The sequence below is a fragment of the Echiichthys vipera genome (genome assembly GCF_963691815.1).
Source record: "Echiichthys vipera genome assembly, chromosome: 4".
Lineage (NCBI taxonomy): Eukaryota > Metazoa > Chordata > Actinopteri > Perciformes > Trachinidae > Echiichthys > Echiichthys vipera.
Window position 1 is genome coordinate 2,419,494 of NC_139829.1, and position 13,032 is coordinate 2,432,525.

Here is a 13,032-nt window from a genome sequence, read left to right on the forward strand (position 1 = left end):
AGAACATCTGGTGATGGGCAGTGGCCCCTTCCCTACTTCTTACGCACCAACTTCCAGCCTTCTCACTCGGATCACACCCATTTTCAAACTTGGCCTTCATTTTGATATGTGCTCCCGCCTCCCTAAACACGGTGAATCATTCAAATCTTCTACTCAGCTGGGGTCCGATGGAAGGATGAAGGATGAAGCCGGTCCAGCAGCCAGTTCTGATAGACACTGCTAGATTGCTTCATTTTTTGCCTTCAATCGTTGACTGTTTGAGGCTGAAGAGTGGGAACAGAACCCAGGTTCTGATGGTGTATTGAACAGGGACCTGAGGAGTCGGCTGTACAGCGATGAAAGAAAAACTTCACAACTGTGTCACAACACAGTATTAGTCTAAAAACAGATTATATATCAACTGTTCAAGGACTAAATTATTTACCTGACAGAACTTTGCATAACTGTTGTCAGTGATGTCTGTGAAGGTCTCCATTCTTATCAATCATCAAATACATTAAGACTAAACAGATGTTTAGACAATATAGGAGCAATAAGAAATATTCACTTTGAATGACCAGAATTATCTTGATTATCTGAGGATCAGTGCCACACAGCCTCAGACAGTTTACCTCGAATCTGGACTAAAATTACCACCACCAGGGAAAGATCAACTGCAGCGATTGAGACGTGAGACCCACCAAGTGGTCAAAAACAGAATAGTGATATACGTATGTGCACAGCATGCACAGTCCTTATTCGTCTTTCACCTCCACACCTGCAAAACAAAGATTTGTTCTATGATTTAGAGTACAGAAATAACAAATAAATATCAGTGCTGAAAGTATTGAAACTAGGATCCCTGAAAGATTTTCAAGTTGAGGGGATATTTCAAATATTCTGAAGAGAGGTTGTATGAGGTAGTTATCCATAGTCCATTGTTCTACCTACATGTATCCAGCAGCCGAATCACGCTGCTTCAGGAATTTGATCGCTGACGGCAAATGATTTTAATAATAAATAATTATTTATTAATTAACAGAGGAGATTGGTCTCCGTCCGTGTCCTAACAGCACGCCAGCGTCAGTCTATCGTGTCTCAATGACGTTCTCTGTCCACACTTATTCATAGAATGTGTGGAACAAGCTGTAAAATATTCCCCTGGAAAACAGGTACATGTCCTGTACACTGGGGCCCCCTGGCAGGCACACAAACAGTGACACTCATTTCCTCTACATTTATCTGGCCTGTTGAGCTACAACAACACATTTTTTTAGGTTTTATATAGGGGTGAAACAGTTCACAAAATCCACGGTTCATATCACGGTTTTGGGGTCACGGTTTTCGGTTCGGTTCTGTTGTGTTTTTCTATTTTTTTTAGATTCTAAAAATACCATGTATCAGATCTGTAGCCTAATAATTAAAAAAAAATGTCATCAGATATTCTTAAGGACATATCATGCAAAAACTGAAACAATGAGGCACAATCTTAAATGAAAGTGAAGTGATATTTTGAGACAGTAGGAGAGACATTGCTGCATTTATGCGTTTATATATTTATTTGGCAAAAAGGTAAACAAAAATTGTTTTCCTTCTAGGTAAGAATATGAACACTTATACATCTTAGAAAAAATGAAGAAAATAGGTTTTCTTTCACTAAAATACGCACAAACAGCAATCACTGAACTGACTGAAATAGGCTACATCAGGGCTTTTCAATTCATTTGGAATTGGCATCACATTAATGGATATTGTAAAACAATGCAGTGACATAGGAGTACATACAGTATATTGTCTTTATTTTATCAATGTAAATATTAGTCTTGGGCCTCAAAGTGCAACAAGCTTGTCAAAAAACAATCCTTGTTGAATGAACAAACCTATGAACCAGAGGTTTTCACTCAATTATTGGACTAAAGTAAAGTTTGAGGCTCTTGTCCTTTACTTGAGTATTTTATTTCCATGCTACTTTATACTTCTGCTCCACTACAAATCAGTGGAAATATTCTACTTTTTACTCCACTACATTTATCTGATTACTTCAGTTACTAGTTACTTTACCAGTCTGACAAGTACATATGAAACATTAGTTTATTCATCTGAAACTGGACTGACACAAATGAACGTAACATAAATGCAGATTAGCATGATTTTTATCAACTTCTCCTCTTTACACTCAGATATGGCTTAAGAGTAAACACACAGGCTTCACAGAGACAGAAACAAAAACTTCTCTGGTGAACAGGTGTCAATCTTTTTTTTTTCCAGAGTAGAAAGAGACATTTAACTACGGATTTAAAACGATTAAATCGAAAAGATTAAGAACAACAGAGCGGGGCTTGGCGAGCTGTTACCAAGAGGATTCAGAAACCCACGAAAAGAGCGCAGCGGGAGCGTGCGTGGCGGGAGCGTGCGTAGCGTTGCGGCCGTGTGCCTACAGGGAGCGCGTGGAGCACATTCCGCCTGGCATAGCAAGTCTCCCAGCGCGCCGGGATTTGACACCCTGAGACGTAGCGCTGGGACGTAGCGCTGAGACGTAGCTCTGAGATGGACACGAGAAAGGACAGCGGTCATGAAGGCTTCCGCTACGTTGCACTTTATAAACCGAACGGTACACACGTGTACCGAACCGTGACATGCGTACCCAACGGGACGGATTTTGTAGTAAAATGAGGAGGACTTGTTTAGATCATTCATCATTTCAACTTCATGAACCACCTGTTTTTGGTCCATCACAGCGCTTTCAACGGTGGCGACAGGAATAGATATAAATAGGTCGCGCTCACGGCCAGTTAGCGAAATCAAAAACAATGTACCAAAACTAATTTTTATAGGCTGATGCTCGCTCGTGTCACATGCTGTTACAACACGATGCGTCTGCTGATCACAGATATTATCATTCGCCGATCTTAATATCATAACCAGACATTTAATGCATTTAAAGTATTTTGAACTAATGTTCAGAAAAAAATACATTTCAAATCAACTGAGGTTCCAATACTGCAATACATCCTACTGTTGCTAATGTCATAAACCACAAATGCAATCAATTCTAAGACTATATAGGGCTTTTCAATTCATTTGGAAATGGGGCCGGTTGACGAAAATGATCCAAAATAATGAGCATCACATTAATGGATGTTGTAAAACAATGCAGTGACATAGGAGTGCATACAGTATGTTGTCTTTATTTTATCAATGTAAATATTAGTGCAACAAGCTTGTCAAAAAACAATCCTTGTTGAATGAACAAACCTGTGAACCAGAGGTTTTCACTCAATTATTGGACTAAAGTAAAGTTTGAAGCTCTTCTCCTTTGAGTATTTTATTTACATGCTACTTTATACTTCTGCTCCACTATAAATCAGTGGAAATATTCTACTTTTTACTGCACTACATTTATCTGATTACTTCAGTTACTAGTTACTTTACCAGACTGACAAGTACATATTAAACATTAGTTTATTCATCAAAAACTGGACTGACAAAAATTAACGTAACATAAATGCAGAGTAGCAGGATTTTTCTGAAAATGCCTTATGTAAACACAGGCTTCACCGTGACAGAACCAAAAACTTCTCTCCCCAATCTCTGGTGAACTTGTGGTTTTTTGTGCATCAACCTTTCTTTTTTTCAGAGTAGAAAGAGACAATGATGTGGGGATTTAACCAAAGATTTAACCAGACAAAAACGATTGAGAACAACATTTAACCACAGATTTAACCAGACAGAAACGATTGAGAACAACAACATTTAACCACAGATTTAACCAGACAGAAACGATTGAGAACAACATTTAACCACAGATTTAACCAGACAGAAACAATTGAGAACAACAACATTTAACCACAGATTTAACCAGACAGAAACAATTGAGAACAACATTTAACCACAGATTTAACCAGACAGAAACAATTGAGAACAACAACATTTAACCACAGATTTAACCAGACAGAAACGATTGAGAACAACAACATTTAACCACAGATTTAACCAGACAGAAACGATTGAGAACAACAACATTTAACCACAGATTTAACCAGACAGAAACGATTGAGAACAACAACATTTAACCAGATTTAACCAGACAGAAACGATTGAGAACAACATTTAACCACAGATTTAACCAGACAGAAACGATTGAGAACAACATTTAACCACAGATTTAACCAGACAGAAACGATTGAGAACAACAACATTTAACCACAGATTTAACCAGACAGAAACGATTGAGACCAACAACATTTAACCACAGATTTAACCAGACAGAAACGATTGAGAACAACATTTAACCACAGATTTAACCAGACAGAAACGATTGAGAACAACATTTAACCACAGATTTAACCAGACAGAAACGATTGAGAACAACAACATTTAACCACAGATTTAACCAGACAGAAACGATTGAGAACAACAACATTTAACCACAGATTTAACCAGACAGAAACGATTGAGAACAACATTTAACCACAGATTTAACCAGACAGAAACGATTGAGAACAACAACATTTAACCACAGATTTAACCAGACAGAAACGATTGAGAACAACATTTAACCACAGATTTAACCAGACAGAAACGATTGAGAACAACATTTAACCACAGATTTAACCAGACAGAAACGATTGAGAACAACAACATTTAACCACAGATTTAACCAGACAGAAACGATTGAGAACAACAACAATTTAACCACAGATTTAACCAGACAGAAACGATTGAGAACAACATTTAACCACTGATTTAACCAGACAGAAACGATTGAGAACAACATTTAACCACAGATTTAACCAGACAGAAACGATTGAGAACAACAACATTTAACCACAGATTTAACCAGACAGAAACGATTGAGAACAACAACATTTAACCACAGATTTAACCAGACAGAAACGATTGAGAACAACAACATTTAACCACAGATTTAACCAGACAGAAACGATTGAGAACAACAACATTTAACCAGATTTAACCAGACAGAAACGATTGAGAACAACATTTTACCACAGATTTAACCAGACAGAAACGATTGAGAACAACATTTAACCACAGATTTAACCAGACAGAAACGATTGAGAACAACATTTAACCACAGATTTAACCAGACAGAAACGATTGAGAACAACAACATTTAACCACAGATTTAACCAGACAGAAACGATTGAGAACAACATTTAACCACAGATTTAACCAGACAGAAACGATTGAGAACAACATTTAACCACAGATTTAACCAGACAGAAACGATTGAGAACAACAACATTTAACCACAGATTTAACCAGACAGAAACGATTGAGAACAACAACATTTAACCACAGATTTAACCAGACAGAAACGATTGAGAACAACATTTAACCACAGATTTAACCAGACAGAAACGATTGAGAACAACAACATTTAACCACAGATTTAACCAGACAGAAACGATTGAGAACAACATTTAACCACAGATTTAACCAGACAGAAACGATTGAGAACAACATTTAACCACAGATTTAACCAGACAGAAACGATTGAGAACAACAACATTTAACCACAGATTTAACCAGACAGAAACGATTGAGAACAACAACAATTTAACCACAGATTTAACCAGACAGAAACGATTGAGAACAACATTTAACCACAGATTTAACCAGACAGAAACGATTGAGAACAACATTTAACCACAGATTTAACCAGACAGAAACGATTGAGAACAACATTTAACCACAGATTTAACCAGACAGAAACGATTGAGAACAACAACAATTTAACCACAGATTTAACCAGACAGAAACGATTGAGAACAACAACATTTAACCACAGATTTAACCAGACAGAAACGATTGAGAACAACATTTAACCACAGATTTAACCAGACAGAAATGATTAAGAACAACAACATTTAACCACAGATTTAACCAGACAGAAACGATTGAGAACAACATTTAACCACAGATTTAACCAGACAGAAACGATTGAGAACAACAACATTTAACCACAGATTTAACCAGACAGAAACGATTGAGAACAACATTTAACCACAGATTTAACCAGACAGAAACGATTGAGAACAACATTTAACCACAGATTTAACCAGACAGAAACGATTGAGAACAACAACATTTAACCACAGATTTAACCAGACAGAAACGATTGAGAACAACAACAGAGTGGAGCTTAGCGAGCTGTTGCCGAGAGGATTCAGAAACCACAGAAGAAGAGCAGAGCGGGAGCGTGCGTTATGGCTGCGTGCCTACACTGAGCGCGTGGAGCAAGTCTTCGAGCGCCAGGATTTGACATTGAAACAGATACGAAAAAAGGACAGCGGTCATGAATGAATTTTTCACACAGGCTTCTCAAAGGGCCAGGAAATATTGCTTTGCGACCGCCAATTGAAAAGCCCTGCTACAGTATATAGAGTGTTGCCCATTTTGTTTTGTTGTTTAATTTTGTAGTGATAATTATTGGAAACTGTGTAGTAGGCTCAAATCGCCAATTCAATTCAATTGTATTGACAGTGCAATATCATACCAAAAGTGATCTCAGGACATTTAACATGTAGAGTAGGTAAAGACCACACTCTATGACTTCTTCATGATTTACACCACACAATACAACATAAAAAGAAGCACAGAACTGATGGTCACTAACCAAGAGCTAACATCATACATTAGACCTAACAAATAGTACAACTAGACCTCTGCTGGATAAGAGCCGTGAAAATAGGGTCATACGTTCTTGCCATTTGACACACTATAATATACACTGATATTGCACACATTGTGTATACACATAACTGTGTATATTTCAATTTGATTCAATTCAATTTTATTTATAGTGCCAAATCATAACAAACGTTATGTCAGGACACTTTACAGATTAGGTATAGACAACACTCTATAAATATTGTAAATATAATTTAGTATTAATTAAATAATCAGTTAATAATTAAATCATTTAGTTTTCCTTTTTATTTCTTCCTTTAGTACTATTTTTATTCTATCTTATTGCCCATCTTTTTTGTTTATATTTGATTATCTGGCAATACATTTTCTGTGTGCGACATGGTGGAGGTTAATACATATATTCACTGTCCCTACACTGTTTTTTATTTTCGCTCATGTGTACTTACATTATTTCTTATTCAATAAGAAAACTCAAATTGTGTGAGTTGTGTCAAAGTGTAATATTAAACAGAACAGATGGGTAAAGGCTGAATCACACAGCCCACACATGTGTTTATGATGTTGTTTTGCTACCTGCCTCTCCAAATACACCGAAGTCACCACTGTAAAGAGAACAGCTACGGTACTGTTCCTCGGAACAGCTAGCATAAAGTCACTAAATAGGACAAAACATTAAAAGCTAATGAGGTCACAACGTGTTTGGCAGTAAATCATTTTTGCTACTTGCCTTACCTTTCTGGGAAAATACCTTCATGTGCTGTGTTGTTTGTTTATGTTTTGCTAGGAGGCTAATGTTGGAAAACAAGGAGAAAGAAAGGCGGGCAAAACCTTCCTAACGTTACCAACTGCGGTCAAGCCAGCCGACCCAGGTTTTTGCTGTACGTGTATATGACAGCCATTACGGTAACAGCGTCTTAGAACTGGTTTCAAAATAAAAGCATTTCTCGGGTATATACCGAAAGACGGGCAATAATAAATAAATAAAATACTAATTGGAAATGTACAGACGTTGTGATATGTACTTTCAAAATAAAAGCCCAACTAATTGACACATGTAAGCTAATGCCAATAGATTTTATTTGAATTTTGAACAATGCTCTGTTTTCAGACACTAATTCAAAATTAGGGTTATGTAACACAACCCCCCATAGTGTCACCCAGGAAGTTTCAAGACATAATGATGTGTAGTTTCAAAGTAAAAGCCTACTAGAAATTCAAATCTGAGACATATTACATTTGATTTCTGATTCAATTTTAAAGGAAACGCTCTGTTATCACTGACTAATTCCACTTCAGGGTTATAGTCCATGACCCCCTAGGGTCACCAAGGAAGTTTCACGACATTCTGATGTGTAGTTTCAAAGTAAAAGCCCCCCAATTGTTCAATTATGAGACATTACATATGATTTTGGATTCAATTCTAAAAGGAAACGTCCGGTTATCACTGACTTATTCCACTTCAGGGTTACAGTCCATGACCCCCTAGGATCACCCAGGAAGTTTCAAGACATTCTGATGTTTAGTTTATGAGACAAATCAGAAAGATAAGCATGTTCAATATATTTATATATATATATATATATATATATATATATATATATATATATATATATATATATATATATATATCCTTCCTGGGTATATAACATATATTCCTCCCATTCCTCCACCAAGTGGGCTTCATTGCTCTTCACATGTTTCTCATGATCTCATCTCATCATCACATCTTCATCCGCTCATCCGGGGTCAGTGTGGAGATATAATATCTCCACCTGGTCCTGGGTCTTCCCAGAGGCCTCATAACAGCTGGACGTGCCTGGAACACCTCCCTAGGGAGGCGCCCATGGGGCATCCTTACTTGATGCCGAATACTCTGAACTGCTGTTCGGTGCATATGCACAAACAACAGTCAGAGTTTCCCCCCCCACCACCCGTAGGCGTAAGGAGGCGACCCTCTCATCCACCCGGGTGAACTCCAACACCGCGGCGCTCAGCCGCGGGTTTGTGAGTATCCCCACACCCGCCCGGCGCCTCACACCCTGGGCAACTCCAGAGAAGAATAGGGTCCAACCCCTATCCAGGAGAACGGTTCCAGAACCGAGACTGTGTGTGGATGTTATCCCTACCAGATCTAACTGGTAGCGCTCCCCCTCCCGCACAAGCTGCAGCTCCTTCCCCGACAGAGAGATGACATTCCACGTCCCCAGAGCCTCTGCTGCCCGTGTCTGGTCCGTCGAGGCCCCTCACCTTCACTGCCACCCGTGCAGCAGCGCACCCGACCCAAGTGGTTCCTCCTGCGAGTGGTGGGCCCACAGGATGGAGAGGAGGGAGGTGCCACGTCACTTTTTCGGGCTGTGCCCGTCCGGGCTCCGTGGCAAACCCCACCACCAGGCGCTAAAGTGCCCTCTTCAGTGGCGAGGAAGCTCTATACAGTATGTGCCCTTTTTTTCTGTTTTCACCCCTGCCCTTCAAAAGTCTGTGCACGCCACTGGCTGATCATGAATCATTGTAGTTCAACAGGGATTGTAAAACAAAACACAGTTTTTTCCTCATAAATGTGTTACTTTTTTCTTGAAATATTATCCCCCTCCACCGGGTCCATATTTTTTTTTTTCATACATGGCCCTATAATACGCTGTTGTAAGCAAGACATGAATGAACTAACATTTTTTAACGTAACACATACATTTTGCAAGTAAAGTCTTGCTTGATATACATAATAATCATATATATATATATATATCATTTTTTATTACTCTGTAAAGCTGACATTTTGGTCATGAGATAGCTTAATCAAAACGGACAGGGTTCAAAGTATAGAAATTAAGAATATGCTCACCGAATATCACGGTATCTGCGCAACAGATTTTGAAATATTGTGCAGAAGACAATGTTGTGCTGCAGTGTGACTGCACCTGTGAACAGACGCTGTAGTGCAGCCTGAGGAACACAGCAGGGCCCAGTCTTTTAACACTCTGTATACTGTTGAACAAACACCTTTGACAACACTAATGTCTTTATATGTTCCAGCAGCTTCATCACTGCGGCTTCGTTTTCTTCACAAACCACTTCACCTGGACGAGAGGAGACATCCAAGCAGTCGATGCAGCAAATGCAGTCCACTAACAGGCTTTTGTTTCACTCTTTCAATCAACTTGATGGAGGACAGAAATTCCTCCAGGAATCAGAGTCACACATAGGTCTGGCATAACGAATAATGTGGTGCTGCTACACTGTTCACACATAATTTCTTTCCAAATCCCCTATTATCATTCAAGTCATTCCCATCACTACTGCATGTTGCTGAAGTGAACTCCTACTGCAGAAGGGTAAACCAGAGTGGGACGCCTACCTTAGGAACAATGTCTATTTTATTTTAAATAAATACAATTTGAATCTCAACATAATAGCGGTCTACCCCATAGACATATAAAGAGTAAACGCCTCATCGAACGTTGGGCCTATTGGCGCTGACGAGCGGTGGGGCCGCCATCTTGGACCGGTCGCCCGCTCCACTCAGTGTAAGGACAGGACACGGTTCGGCGTATTTTAATATTCATAGTGGGATTAACAGTAACAGAATATTCTGATATATGATATATGTGATGTATGATAGGTGTTTTGCAAACACTATAAATATAAACACAACAATAGAAATCATTTATAGAGTATTAATAGGCTATATTTCATACATGAATACATAAATCTCTCTCACTCACTCTCTCTCTTTCTCTCTCACACACACACACACACACACACACACACACACTCAGAGAAAATTAAAATACGTATAAATCAAGAGTATCAATACAATTAGGTCAGAGAGAGAGATGACATTTTGGACACAACTAAATACAAGTCAAACAGACACACTTCCATTTAAAGCACTAAAAAAAAAAACAAGAGCCGAACCCTATATGTTAATGGATATTCAGAAATGATCCATGCTCTGCCAGTCGCATAGTCGTGGCAGTGGAGAGGAGAGGGAGGGTCCACATTTGAGCGAGTGTGTGTGGTATAAAAATATATATAACATTTTGTTAAATCGATCATTTTCACACTGTTTTGTTCTTGCACAATTACCAATTAGAGTGTAGCTCTAATTGGTAAAGACAGTGATGTTGTAGGAGTACTTTGTATAGTATCTAAATTGACTGTGTCCTTGTTTTTAGGCAAGGTCTAATTATGTGAATGTCTTCTTTATTACATATTTTAATTATGTAGTAATTGTATTTAATGTGCAAACAAAAGCACGGGGCATAGTTCAGTAATATCCATTTTAAATTATACAAACGATTTAAGATTTTTCCTTAGTTAAATAAATTTATGATTTTTTCTTTTCAGACTGTTTCAACTTCTGTGGTACAACTGAACTAAAAAAGCCTGGACTCATCAGTTCTGCTTTACAAACATGTGACGTTCGTCCTGCTTTCAAGTGGAGATGTGGAGAACCAAGTAAAAATGTATGGAACATTTAGTTCAGCTGTGAGAATATCGGGCACAGAGTGGAAATACATGTTCACGCTTGCCTCGTAAATCTCTAATTCATTCTTTATAATAAACCCCACATCATGTTGCTCCTGTTTGATGAAACAGTTTAACAGCAAAGGATATTGATCAGATTCTGCCACTTCTCCTTTGATAGTCTAAACTTTAAAAAAAAAAGTGACATGACATGAAAAATTATCTCATAATTCATGTAAATGTCATGTTCAATATTTAAAAAAACAAAACTGAGAATATCTGAGGTGACCTGAGATGAACTGTCTCTGAAGTGTCTTCCTCTCATGAAACCACAGCACATCCTCCGCTGACCTACTGCTGGAAATGTGCAATCCATTTACACTAGACCACATGTACGACAACCCCTCTCCTCCCTGCTTCTCCTTTCATATCTACACAGGCATGCACACACACATCTGGCCGGGGGGTGAATTAACTAACATTCCCACAGAGGCTAATCTCCACGCCTCTACTGTGACGAGATAATAATAATATAATAAGGGACAGCAGCTCCTCTGGCAGCTAAATATGTATCTACCTGCCACAGCCTGAGGGAGTCACTATAACATTCAAAAATGCATGGATTTATGTATAATTGTTTAAAATTGTACTGTACCGTACTGATTATGAATTGTAATATTGTAATATTAGATTAGAGCAGGAATACGCTGCACAGTGCTCTGGCATCTTGTTCCTTCTGCTGCTCAACTCATAGGCTCAACTAGTCAATCATAGAACTGATCTGGGAGAATGACCGGTCCAAGATGGCGGCCGCATTTCTCGCGGCCCAACGTTCGATGCGGCGTCTACTCTTTATATGTCTATGGTCTACCCTACTGAAGTGTATATTTCACTGTTTTGCTTGTCAAATGTAATTTGGCCTGATGGTGGCACCAGAGTACAGGTAAAGTCTTAGGAATCAGCCTCTGGGTGATGGAATCCTCATTTAATAAATCCTGACGGTTTAAAAAGTGGTTGTTATGATGGTAATGGTGGCCAAAGACAGCACCATAAAAAATATTTAGTCTATTTAAAATCAAAAATATCAGTCCATCAGCAGGAACCTTATAGGAATAACCAGGCCTTTAACTCAGTCCAAACTGAAGTGTCATGCTGCACATATAATTGATTTAGTCACAACCGGTTGTCTACAGTCTGGATCTTCTTCATGATTTGACTCTTTCACAGAAAACATTGGAAGATGATTGCTTCTTCTTGGATGGAAACAATTGGCTATTACAGTATACGTATATTCATTTTATTCACTGTCACTGTTTGCAAGTGCACTTCCAGGTCCATTTGAGTTTATTATTAGCAAGAGTTAAAGGTGGAATAGCAGAATCTTTATTAGATGCTATATGTTTCTAAAATAATACACCCACAGGGTCCATAACAAAATATATTAAGTCTGAATTAATACTCAAATATTTTTGATGGGTTTGACAATGACATTCTGTCACGTTCTAGCTGTCTGTGAACAAACCTCAGTGTCTCCATCTCTCCCTCTGCCTTCAGCTTCGCTGTCTTTGCTGTGGAAGCTGCTGCTCTGCTCACGCCCATCAGGCTACAGAAACAAGGAATCATTCTGAGTTGAAAGCTAGCTAATGGATTCCACAGCACTCACAGGAAGACTTCAGTTGAAGACTGGCTAACGTGAAATACTGTTGTAAATTAACTGATTAGTCCAAATGAGTGGTTCCCCTGTTTAATTCATCACTGACATGGAGCAGGCTGATCACTGACACACTCAACAACAAACCAGGCAACCTGTATGCTGGAATTCTTTTTTGCTGTTGTGACCACGATCTTGAGACACTAGATGGTGCTGTTCTGCTCATTCTATCTATGTCAATTTCTTATTAACTTTTATAAAAC